The sequence below is a fragment of the Bos grunniens genome, chromosome 5, assembly GCF_055505025.1.
Source record: "Bos grunniens cultivar Pamir isolate PY7600 chromosome 5, Bosgru_T2T1.0, whole genome shotgun sequence".
Lineage (NCBI taxonomy): Eukaryota > Metazoa > Chordata > Mammalia > Artiodactyla > Bovidae > Bos > Bos grunniens.
The window spans coordinates 66,736,262-66,748,682 of record NC_141169.1 but is presented as its reverse complement, the minus strand read 5'-3'; the positions used below and the strand labels follow the sequence as shown (position 1 = coordinate 66,748,682).

Here is a 12,421-nt window from a genome sequence, read left to right as displayed (position 1 = left end):
ATGATGAAATGCCAGATGTGACTGATTAGAATAAAGTCATTTCTGTAGAAAATAAGATAGCTGGACCTTGGAGGATGAGTTTAATGTGAACAGAAGGCGGTGAAGTAAGGGAAGGAGAGCTATCTGGCACCAGGAATTTTGTGAGCAGATGTACCAAGGATAAGATCCACATGGCCTATTTGGGTGGCAATAAGTAGACCAGTGTGTCTAGAGAAGGGTTTGATGCTAAAGATTAGCTCTACAAATATGGTCACCAGAGCCATAGCGCTAGGGACCCAACATCAAATAAGCTTCTCCCATTATTGCCATAAGTTCCTGCTTATGCACTGGGCCATTTACCTGGATTTGAAGCTCAGACAATGTGGGTACTAGTAAGTCTCTAGCAGCATCTTGTCTTGTATGGAGCTGCTCAAAGGCTCTTTTCCATCACCCCTGTTCATGAAGACCATCCTTTCATGTCTAGTCCTTGACTGCCATTCAGAGCCCACTATTCTATAGGCACTTGGCCCTGCAGCCCCAAGCATCTGATTCTCAGCAAATGCAAATGCACACATAGATAAAAAGTCATCTCTTGTGTGAAACCCATATAAATCTTATTTATGTTGAATTGATTCATGCTGCTTTTCAGGTCTACTATATCCTTCTACTTTTCCGTACAGTTTAATTTTCGAGAATTTGATATTGAAACTCTAACTAAAAATCTTAATTAAAAAAAAATAATTGTAATATACAATGAAACTGTATGTAACTTTGTCCTATGTTTTCCAAGTCTCCTGTAAACATGTTCTTATACTTTCATAATTTAAGAAAGGAAAAAAAAAGAGTCCACCTGCCAGTGCAGGAGACGTGGGTTCGATCCCTGATCTAGGAAGATTCCACATGCTTTGCAGCAACTAAGCCCATGAGCCACAACTATTGAGCCTGTGCTGTCGAGGCCAGGAACTGCAATGGCTGAAGCCCGCTCCCCCACCCTAAGGCCCATGGTTCTCAATGAGAAGCGACTGAAATGAGAAGCCTGCACACAATAACTAGGCAATAGCCCCCACTTGCTGCAACTAAGGAAACGCCTTCACAGTAATGAAGACCCAGCTCAGCCAAAAATAAACTTTTTAAAAAGTCATCCAAAATGAAAAATAAAGAATCAACCTGCTAGAAACTGTAGCTTCCCTGTGCCTTCCCTCTGTTCAGAACTGGGCAAGCTCTGGGTGGGATATCAGAGGGGTTTATTAAAAATCACAAATGAGGATGGGAGATTCTGAAATATTCCTGTTTTCAAAACTTCATAATGTGGCATAATGATATTTTATTCATTTTTTGATGGAGTCTTTATCTCTACCACAGAACAGGAGCTTCTGTATTAGTTGGGACTTGTATGGTTACAAATGACAGAGAACTAACTCAAACTCATTGAAGCAAAAGAAGGGGCTATTATGAGGGATAATGTGACACCTGTGAAACCCAAAGACAGGCATACGCCTGGGACACAGCAAACACTGAACCACAGAACTCCAAGACCATCAGGGTTCTCGTTTATTCTTCTTGTCTCTGTACCTCCATTCCTTCACATTCTTACTTACATGTTTCCTTTAGCTAGCCATCACCTTTCTCCAGGTAGTGAAAAACATGGGGGTCCATAGCTCTTAAATGCACCAGTATAGCTACATAGCTTTGGACACCTAAAAGAGATTAGCTTAACATTCCCTCTGGTTCCAAGGTGAAAACCCCCCTAGAAGGACTCAGTGAAGTAGTGTTAAGTCAGACAAACTCCAGAGAGCCATCAAACAACATGGCAGCTCCTATGGAACCGCAAAGATGGGTGAAGAATGAGGAAACTTCTGGAAGAAGGCGGGTGAGGTGCTGGGCAAACAAAACAAGAGGTACCTGTAACACCTTCTCTTCTTTGTTTTGTCATGCCAGCTCAGCTTTGCTATCAACCAACAATTCCATTCATTTCATAAGCATTTAATAAACACTTACTGAGCATATGCTGTGTGCCAGGTACTATGCTGGATCCTAAGGATGAAATGATGACCACAATGCTCTTAGAATGCTAGACATTCAGAGATGCAAAGAAATACAAACTAGACTTGGTTTAGGACCTCTAGGAACTTACCGCTTAACTGAAGGCAGAAGACTGTATTTGGAGAATCATGAAGGGGTAGGCTGTGTGCTATGGACCACGAGGGTAAAGGAAAGTGAGTGGGGTCAGTGAGGCCTGGAACATTCCCGAGAAGCATCCTGGAGAGCGTGATACTCCAGTGGGGTCTGTAAAGGGTGAGGAAGTTTTCGTTTATGACTACATGTGTTTAAAGTCCAGGATTTTCACGACATCACACTGAGTGAGGCCTCTGCTCCTGGCTCTCTGCATCTGGAGGCCTTCCGGAACGCAGCCGGCGGCCAGTGGCCCTGTTCCCCTCTCAGAGATGGGACTACCACCCACAGCTCTCTGATAGCCGAGTGTTTTATTGCCATGGCCTGTTGGATCAAAGCCTCTGAGTCTGAGGCAAGTTCAGAATCATTTCCTTCAAGGATTAACTCATCTTTCTGGGCTTGGGGAGCTACACAAGCAACATCTGGTACAGCCTGCAGAGGGGTGCTTCACCCAAGGAGTCTCAGATTTCAACATGTGAGCCATCCTGCTGAATAACATCACCGACGGGAAACAGCACTCAGAGACCTCGTCTCGTTGTAACAAGAGCTCTGCGTCACGCCCCGTGGTCGTGTTTTGCACATGACCATAATAAATGGTGCAAACTGTAGCAGGTTTATCACTTTGTTTCTTGCCAAAGGGACTGAATTCCACACTGATGGGGTCAAAATCCCCTTGCGGGTGTCTTCTGGGGTCATTCCATAGCCCATGATAGCACTATTAACCACCCCATCCTGTGCACATGCCTGTATGCAGGCTCACACGTTAATGCGGTCACAGGGAATCTCTCAGTCAGTTTCTTCTCCCAGAGCCCATCTCTCACCTCCCTGTCTGCCCAGGTATCCTGGAAAATCCTTGGTTGGGCCCATTTCCTTGCTCTTTGGTAAATCTTGGCTTTATTCCTCCACACTGTGGTTTTGATATCCCTGGCTCTGCCCTCTGCATCCTATAGGTCAGTCCCACCACTCCTGGAGTTCTCCTCAAGGTCAAGATTTTACCATGCTCTTAAAGGTAAAACACTGTAACCATTGGGTGTTACGTGTTTATCGTTTATAGGAGTACTATTCTCATCATGCAAGACTCACCAATGAGGAAAATGAAACTGTGAGAACTGCCCAGGTTGCAAGATATAAACCCATGTCCATCTCACTTCTAAGACTGTGCTCATTTTAAGGGATGAATATAGGAAACCCAGAACATGGTCATGGGTGTCCCACATGGGAATCCCTACTTCCAAGAGGGAGAGGGAGAAGGAAAGAGAAATAAGGACAACACTACCCAGAGTAGTGACTCTGAGTTCAAAGGAGGAGAACTTTGAGACGTGGTGAATTGTGTCTAAGGCCACAGTTGGCAAATATTGAGACCATTGGCCTGAAGTAGGTGACTGGCAAGCATTAAGAGAAGTGTTCATTGTTAAGTGTTATTGTTCAGTTGAGTGATGGGTTTGCAAGAAGTTAAGTAGTGGGTAGACTCCAAACAAAAGGAAAGGGCCACCAGATAGATGAATAAAGTGAGAGACTGTTATATATCTATTAAACTTGAAACTTGGAGAAGGGAAGAGTACCGAGAAATTGTTTTGACAAGTCCTTCAGGTGATTCCCATACACACTAAAGTTTGTGAACCACGCTAGAGCAGAGTTCCTCAGCCTTGGTTCCACACTGGAATCACTTGGAATAATGATGCTTCTGCTCTATTCCTGAAATTGATTTAGCTGTTCCAGGCACTAGAGATGTACAAAACTCTCCAGGTGATTCTAATGTGTAGCTACAGCTACCTCAAAGAGGATGTGGAAGGAGTGAAAATAGCAGTGATGCAGAGGATTAGTTGTGCCAGGCATTGTGCTGAAGATATAAGAACATGCTTTTCAAGGGACTTCGCCAGTGGCCCTGTGGTTAAGAATCCGCCTTCCAACGCAGAGGACACAGTTCTATCCCTGGTCAGGGAACTAGGATCCCATATGCCGTGAGGCAACTAAGCCCTCAAACTACTAAGCAACTACTGAGCCCACCTGCTCTTAGAGCCTGAGAGCTGCAACAAAAACCCAAAGCAGTCAAAGAAAAAAAAATTAATAGACAAAAGAAGAACATACTTTGCAAGCGTCATTAATGGGCATAAGGAAAACCCAACATACTCCCCAATACCTTACGGGCTTTGCTTCAGTGAATCTTCATGACAAGTCTATGAGGCAGGTAATATCGTTATTCCCATTTTACAGGCAAAAAGGCTGAGGTTCCAAGAAGTTACCTGACTTGCTGGGGTGTCAAAGCAGGAACTTGAAAATAAAATCTTTGACTCTGACAAAAAAAGTACTGGTTCTTTTTCTTTTTTTTTTTTAACTGCAAGAAAATATACACAATGTAAAAATTGCCACTTTCACCATTTTGAAGCATACAGTTTTAGTGGCATTAAGTATATTCACAGTGTTGTGTAACCATCACTACAGTCCATTTCCAGAACTTTTTCATCATCCCAAACAGAAACTCTGTACGCATTAAACAGTAATCCCCCATTCTCCTCTCCACCCCCCACCCCACCCACCGCGCCGAGCTCCTAGTCACTTCTATTCTATTGTTTGTCTCTATGAATTAAAATATACATTCTAAATCACAGTTTCCAGATAGGCCCAAATAAAAAATGGATATGCTGAAATTGATCAAATTTCTTCCTTAAATAAGGGTATCTCTGAGTTAGATGAGGCTTCCACCTCAAAGCTAAATACTGAACAATGTGTGAAGTGAAGGTGTTAGTCACTCAGTCATGTCCAACTCTTTGCAGCCCCATGGACTGTAGCCCTCCAGGCTCCTCTGTCCATGGAATTCTCCAGGCAAGAATACTGGAGTGGGTAGCCATTTCCTTCCTTCTCCAGGGGATCTTCTTGACCCAGGGATTGAACCCAGGTCTCCTACATTGCGGGTAGATTCTTTACCATCTGAACCACCAGGAAAGCCCAATTCCCACCAAACAGCAGATGTTCTCTTGCCTCAGTGCCACAGCACAGGTGAATCCTTTTCCCACCTCACCTCCACTGAGCAGACTGTCTCCTCCTTCAAGTCTCCTTCGGGGCATGACCCTCCCTGAGGACCCAAACCAAGCTCTTCAACTAGCATGGTCCCACAGACCCAGGGTTGCAAACTAGTGTTAACTCCAATCACGTGTGTCTTATTAAAATGCAGATTTGGATTTAGTGAGGCTGAGTTGGGGCCCTAAGATTCTGCATTTCTATCAAGCTTCCAGGTCCCTTGAGCAGTGAGGTCAGGAAGGGCAGTACTTCACCACTGCCCATTTTTCTTTCTTTACTCTAGTGTTTCCTTGGCTGTTTCTCCTCTCCACTATAAATACCTTGAGGGCAGAAAGCCATCTTCTTTATTGTTATATTCCAGAACTTAGCATGGTGCCAATCCAGAGTAACTCTCAATAAATGTTGAATGAATGAATAAATAAATGAGCTCACAGGTTGGAAGGATAAAAAAGAACCAGATCTGTGAAGAGCCTGGTAAACCATACTGAGGAATTTGAAATTTATCCTGAAGCTATGGGGAGTTACTGAAGGATTTTAAGAGGCTGATATAACACATGTGTATGTATGTGTGGTGTGTAACATGTGTTGAAAAGAACCAAGAATGAAATAAAGGAAACTATAGTGAGCTATTGCACTAGTCCAAGCAAATAATTATGAAGGCCTGCACTAAGACAGTGATGGTAGGAATGGGAAGGAGGAAGAGGATTCACGGCCATAGAGATGATTAACAACTCAGTCCCCATTTGCTTCTGACAGACCCAGTTTATTTCTGGCACACTTATTAATAATGTCACTTTTATTTACAGAATGCCCTGGTTTGGATGATAATTATCTTTTAACCCTGTACATAGGAGATGAAGTTAACAGAGCATTAGGTCGGGGTGAGGAGCAGAGCGTTTCTACCTTGAGCAACCCAGTGAATCGTAACACCATTTACCAACCAGGCAGTCCAGAAGAAGCAGTGGGAGAAGAAGTTTCTCTTTAAAATAAACATAGTTAAGTTAACAAATGCTAAACTGGGTGTGGGGAAAGGGAACCCTCCTACACTGTTGGTGGGAACGTAAAAGTTCAGTCTCTATGGAACAGTATGGAGGTTCCTCAGAAAATTAAAAATAGAATTACCAGAAGATCCAGCAATCCCACTCCTGGGCAATACCCACACAAAATTATAATTCAAAAAGATATATATGCACCCGTATGTTCATAGCAGCATTATTTACAATAGCCAAGATATGTAAGCAATCTAAATGTTCCTCAGCAGATGAATGGATAAAGAGAGTTAAGTCATTGACAAGTATTCAGTAAATTGCAGTAAGAGCATCACAAAAGTCGAAAAGAAGACACAGAAATGGCTGAAGTCTGGGGAATTCCAAGGAAAAGCATTATCCTTCCACTCTGAACCTCGGAAGCAAATTAGTCTCAGGACCATTCATTAGGAAACCTGCCCTCATCTGCCATTCACACTGACTGCAGATGAGATTTGAAATGGCCAATTCCAACTTTTCTTTCTCACTTATTTTACTCCTTTCAAGTCACTGCTACATCTGCTCCCAACAGCTAAAGACTTTTGAGTATCTTCAGCATTAACTGGATCCAAGCTGACCATGGTCATTCAGACAGTCAAACTAATGACGTTGCACGCCAAGGCCTGGTGAACTGAGTCTACTTGGAAGAACACGTGCCCTGATTTGAGCCAAAGGTCAGGGAACACCAGAATGTTCTCCCACATTTATAAGCCCCATGACCCAAAATCCTAACAAATCTCTATTCCTACTTGCCAGCACCTCAGCTCTTTCTTCCTCCTACAACATGTCAACAACTGGGTAATTATTTAATAAACTTCAGAACATACTTTTGCTTCTTCTCCCGGCTAGAGATACCAGGGATTTTCCCAGTTTCAGTTTCAAGGTGGCTCTGACTTCAGAGTTCCAAGTGCAGTCAAGCAGAAGAATAAATCCACTAGCTAGAGCCTTTTGGGGGAACTTTCAAACAAAACTGTGGCTTTTCAAGTATTAAGAGGAAATGACAGACTGAACTAAGCTCAGTATTCATTTTAATACACGTGTTAAAGGTTATGTTAGCAGCTGTCAAATCACTGGCCAACCCTAACTACATCACTCTTCACTCTAAATCAGGTATCTTGAGTGGTACCCGAAGCTTCCTTCTTTGGCCTGACCCTGAGCAATAGGGTTGTTCTGGAAGGTGAATTTTGTCTTCCAGGCATTCCTATCACTTGTGCTAATATTAGCCTGATGAGCAAGAGAGCTGGAACCCAGGACTCCCAGCCCTGAGACCCTTCTGCTGCTGCTAGAGGCTCTGGGAACTCTACATCCTATATCCACATCGCCTGCCGGAGGTGGAATGCCAAGCCCATTGGTCTGTCAAGTGTGAGGACTTCTGTAACCCAGTTGGGGACAGCCTAGTTGTGTCTCCTCTTCACCCTACTATGACTGCGTCCTTGGCTAGTAGAGAGCAGATGTTTCTAACCCCAAGCCTGTCTTCTTGCACCAACCAGAAGCAAGAGATACCAAGAGTTCAGAGACCTAGGAAACCACCCTCATAGCCACGAGAGCCTTGGTCATACTGAGTGTTACCCCTAGCCTGCAGCCTCGCTGCCCCAGGGACTCCTTAGCCATTTTGGTTTCTTCTCGGGGGTTGTGCAACACTCCCACTAAAGACTGGTGTGGCACGGGAGCCCTCTCCCTCATGTGTTCCCACTGCCCTCTCCCTGCCACCCCACCCCACCCCTGTCAGTCTTGGAAGCACAGAGCACAACCGGGATTCACTCTTTTGAAGCAACAAAATGGACATTTCACCTGTTTTTCTAAACTTGCTAGTTTAGGGATTTCACCCCCTTGAGGCCTTGTGTGATGTGATCCTACAGACGCTGATAAGTTAATCATACTCACATAAGAACAGATGATAACTACATGGTCCTGGTAGGAAGGTTGGGAAGGTGGACTACACGGTGGGAAGGTTGACTGTTGGGGTCACATCACTGGGTTTGGTCCAAGCGTCATCACTTGGTTGGTACCTGCCTGGTGACAACCTCACAGCACACACCTTAATTTCCTTAAGGTGTGTAAGGAAATTAATTTCCTTAATTTCCTCGGTGGTAAAATGCGACTAATTAGGAGATGATCACCTTCTCACATCATCTTTGCCATGGTTGGATGCTCAATCAGTATTAACAGGACATAAGCAATAATGTAAGCAAGTAAAAAAATGTTCTTGGTGGTTAAGCAAAATTCCCTGAATACCTGAAAAATACTGGAAAAAAGTGAACACTGTCTCCCCATAGGTAAACCCAATTTCGTTTTTTTCAAAATGACAAAAGGATTTTGTGGACAGTGAAAGTATTTGGTATGATGCTACAACAGTGGACACGTTTCAGTATACATTTGTCAAAACTCGTGGAATGTGCACCACACCCAGAGTGAACCCTCATGGATGCTATGGATTACAGTGTAATGATGGATCAACGGCCTGCATCAAGGTAGGCCATCTTTAAAGCCTATTATGTCTTTTTTTTTTTAATATAAATTTATTTAGTTGGAGGCTAATTGCTTTACAATATTGTAGTGGTTTTGCCATACATTGACATGAATCTGCCACAGGTGTACACGTGTTCCCCATCCTGAACTTCCCTCCCACCTCCCTCCCCATCCCATCCCTCTGGGTCATCCCAGTGCACCAGCCCCAAGCACCCTGTCTCATGCATCGAACCTGGACTGGCAATCCTTTTCACATATGATAATATACATGTTTCAATGCCATTCTCCCAAATCATCCCACGCTCGCCCTCTCCCACAGAGTCCAAAAGACTTCTATACATCTGTGTCTCTTTTGCTGTCTCGAATTAGGAGTTATCATTACCACCTTTCTAAATTCCATATATGTGTGTTAGTATACTGTATTGGTGTTTTTCTTTCTGGCTTACTTCACTCTGTATAATAGGTAAAGCCTATTATTTCTAAGTTATGTTTCCCAAAGCTGGAATCTCTGTGTGCCCCCTGTTCCCCACTCACTGGTCATTCCACACTGACCACCAAGCTATAAGGTCTGCTACTGCTGCTGCTAAGTCACTTCAGTTGTGTCTGACTCTGTGTGACCCCATAGATGGCAGCCCACCAGGGTCCACCATCCCTGGGATTTTCCAGGCAAGAATACTGGAGTGGGTTGCTATTTCCTTCTCCAGTGCATGAAAGTGAAAAGTGAAAGTGAAGTCGCTCAGTTGTGTCCGACTCAGCGACGCCATGGACTGCAGCCCACCAGGCTCCTCCGTCCATGGGATTTGCCGGGCAAGATTTGCCAGGCAAGAGTACTGGAGTGGGTGCCATCGCCTTCTCCTATAAGGTCAGGGAGGACCAAAAGCCTGTGAATTCCCCCGAGGTTCTGTAATGAGTCAGCTTGCCAGAAAGAGGAAAGGGAATATGGTGATTGATGATTGATGTCTATAAAAGCAAAATGTTCTCAGACCTTAAGGAAGTGTAAGTGAAATGGCAGGCCTTCAAAGAGATCCCAAAAGAGAAAGTGGACAGAAAAGGGACAAGATTAGAAGAGGCAGAGACAGAAATGCAAGATCACAATGAAAAACCCGAGAGAATGAGAAAAGCTATGGCCAACCTAGATAGCATGTTAGAAAGCACAGACATTACCAACAAATGTCCATCTAGTCAAAGCTATGGTTTTTCCAGTAGTCATGTATGGATGTGAGAGTTGGACCATAAAGAAAGCTGAGTGCCGAAGAATTGATGCTTTTCAACTGTAGTGTTGGAGAAAACTCTTGAGAGTTCCTTGGACTGCAAGGAGATTAAACCAGTCAATCCTAAAGGAAATCAGTCCTGCATATTCATTGAAAGGACTGATGCTGAAGCTGAAATTTCAATACTTCGGCCACCTGATGCGAAGAAGTGACTCATTTGAAAAGACCCTGATGCTGGGAAAGATTGAAGGCGGGAGGAAAAGCGGATGACAGAGGATGAGATGATTGGATGGCATCACTGACTTGATGGACATGAGTTTGAGAAAGCTGTGGGAGTTGGTGATGGACAGGGAGGCCTGGCATGCTGCAGTCCAGGGGGTCACAGAGTCGGGCATGGCTGACTGACTGAACTGAACTGAACTGGAGATGGAGATGCTCTTGACCATGGACAGAAGGACAGCGGGCACCTGAGAGGAGGCAGAAGACAGGGATGGTGTTCTGTTTGCAGACAGGGGAGCAAACAGCCTTGCCCTCCCTACCCTGGGAGCTTAAATAAAAGGGGGAAGGGAGAGGGGTTTGTAGACGAGCAGTGACACAGTCAGCTGGCCTCTGCCCCACACCCTGTACTACAAAATCCACGTGATGAACGAACGTGTTGCCCAGAAAAGGTGAATTTACCATCAGTATCCCCAGTTTGGATGAAAGGGTGAAATAGCTGGGAAGATTTTCCAACAAAAAATGCTCAAGAGGCTCCAAAGGCAAGATGACAGTAATTTGTCAAATCACAGATGCAGTTCCCGTGGGTGCCACCATTCCCACTTACAGGATTTCTCCTGCAGATGTCCTTGCAACCGTGTGAAATGCTGTATGTACTAGGTCATTCACTTGTAATTGCAAAGTTTGGAAACCACATGACTGATCATCAAACAGGGGACTTGTTAAACAAAGGATGGCACAAGGAATACTGTACAGGGGTTAAAAACAGAACAACAAAGAAACACGAAGAAGCTCTCTATGTATTGCTATGCTAAGTCACTTCAGTCGTGTCTGACTCTGTGTGACCCCATAGACGGTAGCCTACCAGGCTCCCCCGTCCTTGGGATTCTCCAGGCAAGAACACTGGAGTGGGTTGCCATTTCCTTCTCCAATGCATGAAAGTGAAAAGTGAAAGTGAAGTCGCTCAGTCGAGTCCGACTCTTAGCGACCCCATGGACTGCAGCCTACCAGGCTCCTCCATCCATGGGATTTTCCAGGCAAGAGTACTGGAGTGGGGTGCCAGTAAGGACGTATCTCTGAGACACACTGCCTAGTCAAAAAAGGCAGGCTCAAAACTGTGTGCTAGGTAGGCTACATTTGGGAAAGAAATTAAAAGGGAAATCATCTTATAGGTATGTTTCTGCTTGTATTTTCATTGAAAAGGGCTATCTGCCAGAAGAGGGGTGAATTAAGTGAGGGAACAGGCAAGTACAAAGGTTCTTCACAGAGGACCTTTTTATAGTTTTGATGTTTGAATCGCATCAATATATGACTGATTCAAAATTTAAAAAATAAGAAAACATGATTCAGAGTTGAAGGACTGCAAGTGAGGCACGGCTGAATGGCCACTTATCTAGAAATTATCTTTCCACTACGGCACAGCAAGTCCAGGAAACAGTAGTTTGCTATATCTGCGTATTAGAACTCTTGAGTGTTTGTATAAATTGGGGCTCTTCTAGGAATAAGCATAAGAAATCCAGCCCGAGTCTACCAAAGTTAAAGAGAGACTCACGTAACTGAAGAGTCCAGAGGTGGAGCTGGCTCCGGGGATGGAGGGCTTTGCGCATCACTGAGGGACTGCCTGGGCTGCAGGCTTCCTAGGCATCATCTCACGGCACCCTGGCCCAAACCACAGGGCAGATGGCTGGTAGCCCCGTCGGCATTTTCCAAGCATTGATTCTGGAGGGCGCCACCACCCCCAACGCAACTTTGGCATCCTGCTGCCCTTCATTTTAGAAGATGGATCTGCTGGGGGTGACCCAGGAGCATCAGAAACTTCTCCTCCAGGGCTTGAGGCTGTGGTTGCTTGCTCTCTTGTGCAACAGACAGGATGCAGATGTATGACATTCTGGCCTGGAGAATGCAGGGCATTCAGAGCCAGACCAAGAGTATGTGTGTGGGGAGACGGCTGGGCTTACAGGCTTGCCAGAATTAGGGAGTGGGAGAGAGTGAAGACCACTTATCTTCCTCCCACTGCCCCTTCCTCATTCCAGGCCCAAATACCAGACCAGGGTGTCTCCAAATGAGTGAAAAATGGGAGCACGGGACCATGCCACATGTAAGGGATGTTAGGAAATCCAGACACAGCACAACACTAATGCACTTAATTTGGTTTATGAAATGCAATTTCTGTGGAATCCTCTGTTAGTGTTTAGGGGGCAGGGGAGATGCACTTGATTATTAATCAAGAAAACAAGAGCCCCAGACTGGAATCTGTTGCAGTAGAACCACTTACAGGTCACTGAACTTCTCTTTTTTTTTTTTGCCTTAGCTTCTTCATTTGAAACATGT

General features: G+C 44.6%; 1 long non-coding RNA gene across 1 annotated transcript in view; it reads right to left on the bottom strand.

Moving 5' to 3' along the window:
- LOC147372315 (uncharacterized) overlaps positions 1-11,994 on the bottom strand; it is an 88,231-nt gene extending 76,237 nt beyond the window's left edge. Inside the window, exon 1 of the long non-coding RNA XR_015163995.1 lies at positions 11,643-11,994. This is a non-coding gene — a long non-coding RNA (uncharacterized LOC147372315). The remainder of the gene's footprint in view (positions 1-11,642) is intronic.
- Between the last annotated feature and the right edge of the window lie 427 nt (positions 11,995-12,421).